Raw genomic sequence first — 10,518 nt, 5'->3', positions numbered from 1 at the left:
CCTGCACCCAGGCCCTGGGCTGCTGGGGGGGGGGGGGAGAGGCATTGGTGTGTGAAACAGGCCAGGAGGTTGATTGCCAGGCTGGCGCACACTCCGCCATTTTGACTATGGGATACCAGAGAGTCCTAGCAGGCAAAGTCAGCTAAGAGTTATAGCTGGAGGCTAACATAGCAGGGGGTCGCATGCACTCAGCCATCCTGGCCACCTGACAGAATTAATTAACACTCATAGCCAAAGGGGAACTTTGCTTGGGCCTTAGCCTGCCAGGCTTTTGTCTAGACTCAGGGCCTCAGCAGCTAGGCTAGCCTTGTGTGCACCAACCTGGTTGGGAGATAGGCTGCCCAGCAGAGTGACTAGCACTCAGAAAAGGTCCCGCAGCAGCATAGACCATCAGCACTCACTGAAGGAGCAAACAGGCACCCCCTGGTTCACACAGACAACCTGGGGCAAGGCACGCTAGGGCTGCAGGGACATCCAAGAGGAGGGCAGCGCATTACCAATCTGTAACAGGGGAAACCCAGCCATCCAGTGTTGCAGAAATAGCTATATAACCTCACAGGAGGCACAAATACCAGCCAGAGACAAGACCAACTAACGCCAGAAATAACAAGATGGCAAAGGGCAAACACAGGAACACTACTAACAGAAATCTAGGCAATATAGCAGCATCTGAACCAAGCTCTCCAACATCAGCAAGCCCTGATTATGCAAAAACACCAGAAAAACAAGATTTGGATTTAAAATCACTGTTCATGATGCTGCTAGAAGAACACAAAAAGGACATAAATGAATCTCTCTCTCTCTCTCTCTCTCTCTCTCTCTCTCTTTGGTTTTTTGGATTTGGTTTTTTTCGAGACAGGGTTTCTCTGTATAGCCCTGGCTGTCCTGGAACTCACTCTGTAGACCAGGCTGGCCTCGAACTCAGAAATCTGCCTGCCTCTGCCTCCCAGAGTGCTGGGATTACAGGCGTGCACCACCACCGCCTGGCTATAAATGAATCTCTTAAAGAAATACAGGGGAACATGAATAAGCTAGAAACCTGATTAATGGAAACACAAAAATCACTTAAAGAAATTCAGGAGAATAAGGCTCAAGAGATAGAAGCCAATAAAGAAGAAACACAAAAAAACTTAAATGCAGGAGAAAGTGAGTCAAACAGCAGAAGTCATGAAAGAGGAAACATAAAAGTCTCTTAAAGAATTACAGGAAAACACAAACAAGCAAGTGAAGGAGCTAAGCAAAACCATCCAGGATCTAAAATCAGAAGTAGAAACAACTAAGAAATCAAAAAGGGAGACAACTTTGGAGATAGAAAACCTTGAGAAGAAATCAGGGGCCACAGATGCAAATATCAACAACAGAATACAAGAGATGGAAGAAAGAATCTCAGATGCCGAAGATACCATAGAAACCATTGACTCAACAGTCAAAGAAAATGCAAAATGCAAAAAGCTTGTATCCCAGAACATCCAGGAAATCCAGGACACAATGAGAAGACCAAACCTAAGGATTATAGGTATAGATGAGAGTGAAGATTTACAACTGAAAGGGCCAGCAAATATCTTCAACAAAATTATGGAAGAAACTTAAAGAGAGAGATGCTCATGAATATACAAGAAGCCTACAGAACTCCAAACATACTGGACCTGAGCAGAAATATCTCTCATCCCATAATAATCAAAACCCCAAATGTACTAAACAAAGAAAGAATATTAAAGGCAGTAAGAGAAAAAGGCCAAGTAACATATAAAGGAAGACCTATCAGAATCACACCAGACTTCTCACCAGAGACCATGAAAGCTAGAAGATCCTGGGCAGATCTCATGCAGACTCTAAGAGAACACAAATGTCAGCCAAGACTACTATACCCAGCAAAATTCTCAATCACAATAGATGGAGAAACCAAGATATTCCATGACAAAACCAAATTTACACAATATCTTTCTATAAACCCAGCTCTACAAAGAATAATAGGAGGAAAACTCCAATACAAGGAGGGAAACGACACCCTGGAAAAAGCAAGATAGTTACCTTCTTTCATCAAACTCAAAAGAAGATAACCACTCAAATATAAAAATGACATCGAAAATGACAGGAAGTAATAATCACTACTCCTTAATATCTCTTAACGTCAATGGACTCAACTCCCCAATAAAAAGACATAGACTAACAGACTGGATAAGGAAACAAGACCCTACATTTTGCTGCATACAGGAAACACACCTCATTGTCAAAGACAAAAACCACCTTAGAGTAAAAGGCTGGAAGACAATTTTACAAGCCAGTGGTCTCAGGAAACAAGCCGGAGTAGCCATTCTAATATCAGATAAAATTGATTTTCAACCTAAAGTCATCAAAAGAGACACAGAAGGACACTTCTTGCTGGTCAAAGGAAAAATCCACCAAGAAGAACTTTCAATTCTGAACATCTATGCGCCAAAAGCAAGGGCACCCTCATTTGTAAAAGAAACTTTACTGAAGCTCAAAGCACACATTGCACCTAACACAATAATTGTGGGTGACTTCAACACTCCACTCTCCTCAATGGACCGATCAGGAAAACAGAAACTAAACAGGGACACAATAAAACTAATTGAAGGTTTGGACCAATTGGACTTGACTGATATTTATAGAACATTTCACCCTAAAACAAAAGAATATACCTTTTTCTCAGCACCTCATGGTACCTTCTCCAAAATCGACCATATAATTGGTCACAAGACAGTCCTCAACAAATATAAAAAGATCGAACTAATTCCATGCCTCCTATCAAATCACTATGGAGTAAGAGTGGTCTTCAATGGCAACAAAAACGACAGAAGGCCCACATACACATGGAGGCTAAACAATAATCTACTCAATGACACCTTGGCCAAAGAAGAAATAAAAAAAGAAATCAGAGACTTTTTAGAATTTAATGAAAATGAAGGCACAACATACCCAAATCTTTGGAACACAATGAAAGCAGTGCTAAGAGGAAAACTTATAGCCCTGAGTGCCTCCAAAAAGAAAATGGAGAGTGCATACACTAGCAGCTTAAGGACACACATGAAAACCCTGGAGCAAAAAGAAGCTAATTCACCCAGGAGGAGTAGAAGACAGGAAATCATCAAGCTCAGGGCTGAAATCAGTCAAGTGGAAACAGAGAACCATACAAAGAATCAATGAATCCAGAAGCTGGTTTTTTGAAAAAATCAACAAGATAGATAGACCCTTAGCCAGACTGACCAAAGGACAGAGAGAAAGTATCCAAATTAACAAAATTAGAAATGAAAAGGGGGATATAACAACAGAAACTGAGGAAATTAAAAAAAATCATCAGATTCTACTACAAAAGCCTATACTCAGCACAACTGGAGAATCTGGAGGAAATGGACAATTTCCTAGACAGATACCAAATACCAAAATTAAATCAGGACCAAATAGATCATCTAAACAGTCCCATAACCCCTAAAGAAATAGAAGGGGTCATAGAAAGTCTTCCAACCAAAAAAAAAGCACAGGACCAGATGGTTTCAGTGCAGAATTCTATCAGACCTTCAAAGAAGACCTAACATCAATACTCTTCAAATTATTCCACGAAATAGAAACAGAAGGAATACTACCCAATTCCTTCTATGAAGCCACAATTACGCTGATACCAAAACCACACAAAGATCCAACAAAGAAAGAGAACTTCAGACCAATTTCCCTTATGAACATCGATGCAAAAATACTCAATAAAATTCTTGCCAACCGAATCCAAGAACACATCAAAACTATCATCCACCATGATCAAGTAGGCTTTATCCCAGGGATGCAGGGTTGGTTCAATATACGGAAATCCATCAATGTAATCCACTACATAAACAAACTCAAAAAAAAAAAAAAAACACATGGTCATTTCATTGGATGCCGAAAAAGCATTTGACAAATTTCAGCATCCTTTCATGCTTAAAGTCTTAAAGTTCCTGGAAAGAACAGGAATTCAAGGCCCATACCTAAACATAGTAAAAGCAATATACAGCAAACCGGTAGCCAACATCAAACTAAACGGAGAGAAACTTCAAGCAATCCCACTGAAATCAGGGACTAGACAGGGCTGCCCACTTTCTCCTAATCTTTTCAATATTGTGCTTGAGGTACCAGCTCGGGCAATAAGACAACATAAGGAGGTCGAAGGGATACAAATTGGAAAGGAAGAAATCAAACTACCACTATTTGCAGATGATATGATAGTCTACCTAAGTGACCCAAAAAACTCCACTAGAAAACTCCTACAGCTGATAAACAACTTCAGCAAAGTGGCAGGTTATAAAATCAACTCAAGCAAATCAGTAGCCTTCCTATACTCAAAGGATAAGCAGGCTGAGAAAGAAATTAGGGAAATGACACCCTTCAAAATAGCCACAAACAGTATAAAGTACCTTGGGGTGACTCTTACCAAACATGTGAAAAAAACCTTCAAGACTCTGAAGAAGGAAATAGAGGAAGACCTCAAAAAATGGAAAAACCTCCCATGCTCATGGATCGGCAGGATTAATATAGTTAAAATGGCCATTTTGCCAAAAGCAATACACAGATTCAACGCAATACCCATCAAAATCCCAACTCAATTCTTCATAGAGTTAGAAAGAGCAATTCTCAAATTCATCTGGAATAACAAAAAACCCAGGATAGCTAAAACTATTCTCAACAACAAAAGAAATTCTGGGGGAATCAGTATCCCTGACCTCAAGCAATATTGCCGAGCAATAGTGTTAAAAACTGCATGGTATTGGTACAGTGACAGGCAGGCGGATCAATGGAACAGGATTGAAGATCCAGAAATGAACCCACACACCTATGGCCACTTGATCCTGGACAAAGGGGCTGAAAACATCCAATGGAAAAAAGATAGCCTTTTCAACAAATGGTGCTGGTTCAACTGGAGGTCAGCATGCAGAAGAATGCGAATTGATCCATCCTTGTCTCCTTGTACTAAGCTCAACTCCAAATGGATCAAGGACCTCCACACATAAAGCCAGACACTCTGAAGCTAATAGAAAAGAAACTGGGGAAGACCCTTGAGGACATCGGTACACGGGGAAAGTTCCTGAACAGAGCACCAATAGCTTATGCTCTAAGATCAAGAATTGACAAATGGGACCTCATAAAATTACAAAGTTTCTGTAAAGCAAAGGACACCATCAAAAGGACAAATCGGCAACCAACAAATTGGGAAAAGATCTTCACCAACCCTACATCAGATAGAGGGATAATATCCAATATATACAAAGAACTCAAGAAGTTAGACCCCAGAAAACCAAATAACCCTATTAAAAAATGGGGTACAGAGTTAAACAAAGAATTCTCACCTGAAGAACTTCGGATGGCGGAGAAACAGCTTAAGAAATGCTCAACTTCACTAGTCATCAGGGAAATGCAAATCAAAACAACCCTGAGATTTCACCTTACACCAGTCAGAATGGCTAAGATTAAAAACTCAGGAGACAGCAGATGTTGGCGAGGATGTGGAGAAAGAGGAACACTCCTCCACTGCTGGTGGGGTTGCAAATTTGTGCAACCACTCTGGAAATCAGTCTGGCAGTCCCTCAGAAAACTGGGCATGTCACTTCCGAAAGATCCTGCTATACCACTCCTGGGCATATACCCAGAGGATTCCCCAGCATGTAATAAGAATACATGTTCCACTATGTTCATAGCAGCCCTATTTATAATAGCCAGAAGCTGGAAAGAACACAGGTATCCCTCAACAGAAGAATGGATGCAAAAAATGTGGTATATCTACACAATGGAGTACTATTCAGCCATTAGAAACAATGAATTCATGAAATTCTTAGGCAAATGGATGGAGCTGGAGAACATCATACTAAGTGAGGTAACCGAGTCTCAAAAGATCAATCATGGTATGCACTCACTAATAAGTGGATATTAGCTTGGAAAACTGGAATATGCAAAACAAAATCCACACTTCAAATGAGATACAAGAAGAACGGAGGAGTGGCCCCTAGTTCTGGAAAGACCCAGTGTAGCAGTATAAGACAAAACCAGAACAGGGAAGTGGGAAGGGATGGGTGGGAGAACAGAGGGAGGGAAGGGGGCTTATGTGACTTTCGGGGAGTGGGGAACCAGAAAAGGGGAAATCATTTGAAATGTAAATAAAAAATATATCAAATAAAATTTTAAAAAAAAGAAGTATATGAAAATTTCTGAGAAATCATAGTTTACATTTCAAAGATCATAATAAAATTATCAACCCTCCAATATCTGATCTAGAAAGAGAATCAACAAGTGGAACTGTTCTAGAAGACAGGACAAGCTAAGTCAGAAAATAATCTCTTCAAACTATGACAATTCGAAGGAGGCAGTAAAACCATGGAAGCTTTCTTTCATTTTAGAAAAAACAGAGAAAATGTGTTATTTGGCCACTGCATGAGAACTTGGAGTCTGTGGTCCCATTGTGCAACCCAGTGGTGTTCCACTTAACAGCAGTTTCTCACTGGTGTTCAGTCACCCAGATGTTGCTTGAGACAGTTAATCTTAACTATCAGCATGACAGGAATGAGAAATACACAGGAGATTAGTAAAGAAATCCTCTGACAGACAATTCAGCCATTTATGTTCTGATCTAATGGACATCATCACCACTGTTTCATGAGACATGAAAATGCAGGTGTCAGTATTCTTTACCTTAAAGTGAGAACAGCTCAGATCCTTGGTTTCAATCACTCGGCTGTGCCATGTGGTTCACAAGCAGCTACCAACAATATTCTAGCTTTCCATAAGAATCTGAAACCACAAACAGATTAAAGTCAGTAACATAAACAATATCTGAAGAGGCATTTCCTCTTTCCCTTTGAAAAGGGCATCTTTGGCCTCCTTTTAGATTGCTTAACCACATATAGGACAAATGACAATTCTCTCTCTAGATGAAATCTGTTCTTATACATCTTTTATTATATGATAAAAGTAAAATCAGAAATTTTAAAATACATCCTGAACACTGTTCTCCCCAACTTCGGTCTCATAAATTCAGCCTGGAGAGATTGAACTGCACAGCTGTTTCCCTGTCCATCCTGTCTATTCTGTATGTAATGCTAATCTCTTCCCTCTGTCATACTTGGCTAATATAAGTCCACTGATATGAAAATCATAACATGTCCCCTTCTATTAGTCAGGGTTCTCTAGAGTAACAACAGAATCTGTAGAATTTGTATACACACACACACACACACACACACACACATATATATATACATACACACACATATAATTTCATTCATATATATTTGAATGAAATGTATTACAATGACTTACATCTATGGTTCAGTTAATCCAGTAATGGCTGCCTGTGTTCAAGGTCCAAGAATCCAGAAATGGTTCAGTCCATAAGGCTAAATGTACCAGCTGGTCTTCAGTATACATAGAATCCTAAAGGAATATGCTCAAATGCCAGTGAAGGAATTAACTTGTCAGAGAGGGAGAGGGAGGGGGAGGGGAAGGGAGGGGGAGGGGAAAAGGGAGAGGGAGAGGGAGAACACATTGAGAACACCTCCCTCTTCCATGTCCTTATATAGGCTTCCAGCAGAAGGCATGTCCCAGATTACAGGCATGTTTTCACACCTCAAAAGATCTGGATTAAAGGTGTCTCTTCCTACATCAAAGATCTCAATTAGAAGTGGATCTTACCACTTCAAATGATATAGTTAAGCACAAAATCCCTCACAGATGTGCCCAGCCACTTGGGGTTTTAGTTAATTCCAGGTGTAGTCAAGTTGAGAACCAAGAATAGCCACCAAACTTCTCCTTCTCAAAACAGCAGCATGCTGCATATTTCATCACTTTTGTTCCATAATGTGGCACTGCTTCTTCCTGAAATCTGAGAGAGCATGACAATTCATGGAAGAGCCTTTATTTCTGGTTTCTAGAGTTTAAATGGCTGTACATGGGATTATGGGTAAAAAATACACAAGGATGTTGGTACAGTAGCATTGTCCTCCTAGTTTGCTTCTGAGATGCCTCCTGAGATGAACAGATGCCATTACAGCCCACAGTCCTAAAATTTCTTCATAGGATTTACCATGACTCTAAGTTGCTGGTATCGAATATTTACCCTTTACCCTTTTCATATGAGTATTAGAATCTGTCTGGAAAGGCCTTAAGAAGTTTAGTGACACAGATTGCATCAAATCTACAACCCAGTGGTTTGTTTTTGTTTTTGTTTTCTGTTTGTTTTGTTTTTTAAGCAGGACTGATATTTCAGCTGCATTGATCCTCCAATGTTGTGTATCTGGTACATTAGTGCATTTTCATCTTCTGGACTTTTGTTAATGAGTTGAACATATTTACCTGCATGACTCCTTTTCTCTGGATTGGCAATCTCTTTATTATTTATATGGTGCCTGGCACTGTATTAGGTTCTAGGGACCTGAATTTGACCAAAGCATTATTCTTGACCCTGGCCACTGACCGAGAGCACAGAGTCATGGCATTAAACTCCATGAGAACCTGATAGCTGCTCAGTCCACAATGCTGACACAAGGCTGGAGAATTCCTGGAGAACTGCTGCTCTTCTGTTGGCTTTGGAAGACCAAAGAAGCTGAATTCCCATGACAGTAAAGGATGGTTGAAGTGGCGGTGGTGGTGGCAGCTGCCACTGTGGCTGCAGCAACAGTAGCAGTAGCGGAGTAAATCCTTTACACAAATATAAACAACAGGCAGGCAAAAGCAGCAGCACTTTTTGTTCAGGACCCTTTATTTCAGGGCTACCAACTCCACAGGTCTTTCCCCGTAGTAAAATACCATCGCAGACTTCCCAGAGCTGGGTTCTTAATTGATTTCCAACCAAATCAAGTTGACAACCAAAATTATCCATTATGCTGCTATAACACAGGACCACAGGGTCAGTGACTAGTCTTACAATTCTGGAGATCATTTTTCTCATCTCACAGCATCATCACTGTAACTGGTATGTAAGTTTAATTTCTTCAAATCTTATTTTTAATGATGGTTCTTAAATGCTTTAACCTCCTTTTTAGCTCACCACCCAACAGAGGTGGTGGAAAAGAAAGGACACAGAGAAGTGGACCTGTTTACAAAGGTTCTTCGGAGCAATTCCTATCTGTGTTGTCTGGAAATGGGCAGGCCAGTTCACAGGTCAACAGGCGGCAGCAGCAGCTCGATCCACTTGCAAACACCTCAGGGATACACCAGCAGACCAGTTTGGTAGAGTCGGGTTAGCAACAGCTGTGACATGGCCTAGCAGAGACAGCCAGGCCTCAGCATCAGCTAGAGTCAGCAGGAGGGACCTGGAGGAACGCCAGGAGAAATTCTCAGCTGTCCCTCTCTAAAGGAAGTGAAGATCAGCAAAGACAGGAGGCCCACAAGTGTTGCACAGCTCGCTCTATAAGCAAGCCAAGCTCGGCGTCCGTCACTGTCTGATGAGTCCTATTTATACTCTCTGCAAACATCACATGTCTTCCATGTGTCCTGCCTCAGCATATGCATCTGCCTCATTTGACATCATTCTGACAATCAGCCTGAGTCTGAGGAAGAGGCATGAGACTGCAGCACACCACCAGAAGGTTTTTGGTGCATTTCTGTCTTTGGAGTCCCAACAAATGCAGCTCAACTACACAATGTAAAGTGGACGAATACATGAAAGCCACTAGCAAAGAATCCTTCATCACATGTCCTTTCACTTGCTTTAGCAGAACATCCTTTCTCCTGTATCTGCTTCAACTAAAAGTTCCTTCAAGAGTCTGCCTTAGTCGTTCACCTCCGTCCACTTCAGGGAAACGTTCCTTCACATGTCTGCCTACCACCCGATACAACTTTACAAAGAACCCTTATGTTTCCACTTCACCTGTACTTTTATGCTTACGTTTTCCCTGACATGGGGCTTTCTGCCTTCTCCTTCCCCACTTAAAGGCCTCCTTGATCATATTTGGTAACCAGGATCCTCCAAGATAATCGCCCATCTCAAAAATGTGAAGTTAATTACAGCAGCAATGACTTTTCTGCTATGTAAAGCAATACATTGACAAGTTCCAGGGATTAGAACACAGACATCTTTGAAGGCATGTTGTAAGTATCATCCTACTGACCACAAAATGCTTCCTGCAGTGGAAACCAGAATGGTAAGTAAGGCTTTAGGTGGTAGTATTAGTGATTTCTTTTAGATAAAGGTCATGTTTTTTTGGCAGAAAGAAAACAAAAATCAGCATTTTTGCCTTACACTAGTAATGTTTCTTGAAAAGTGTGACCTTGTATCAAACTAGATCCTTTTATTTGTTTCTTTTTTTTTTTACCATGATTTTTCTTTTGCTTCTCTGTTTCTTTTTTCCTCTTGATTTTATTAGCATATTTATTATACAAAGCAATAGGCTTCATCATAATATTTTCAATGTGTATATAATATTCTTTGATTGCAACCCTAACTCCCATTATCTTTTCCTGTTCCCACCTCCACAGTCTTGACTCTATCTTTGTAAAATAATTTCCAAAGCTTACACACCTTGACAATGGAGCAAAACC

Source organism: Apodemus sylvaticus, chromosome X, assembly GCF_947179515.1.
Source record: "Apodemus sylvaticus chromosome X, mApoSyl1.1, whole genome shotgun sequence".
In the NCBI taxonomy this organism is placed as follows: domain Eukaryota; kingdom Metazoa; phylum Chordata; class Mammalia; order Rodentia; family Muridae; genus Apodemus; species Apodemus sylvaticus.
Note: the sequence above shows the minus strand (reverse complement) of the source record.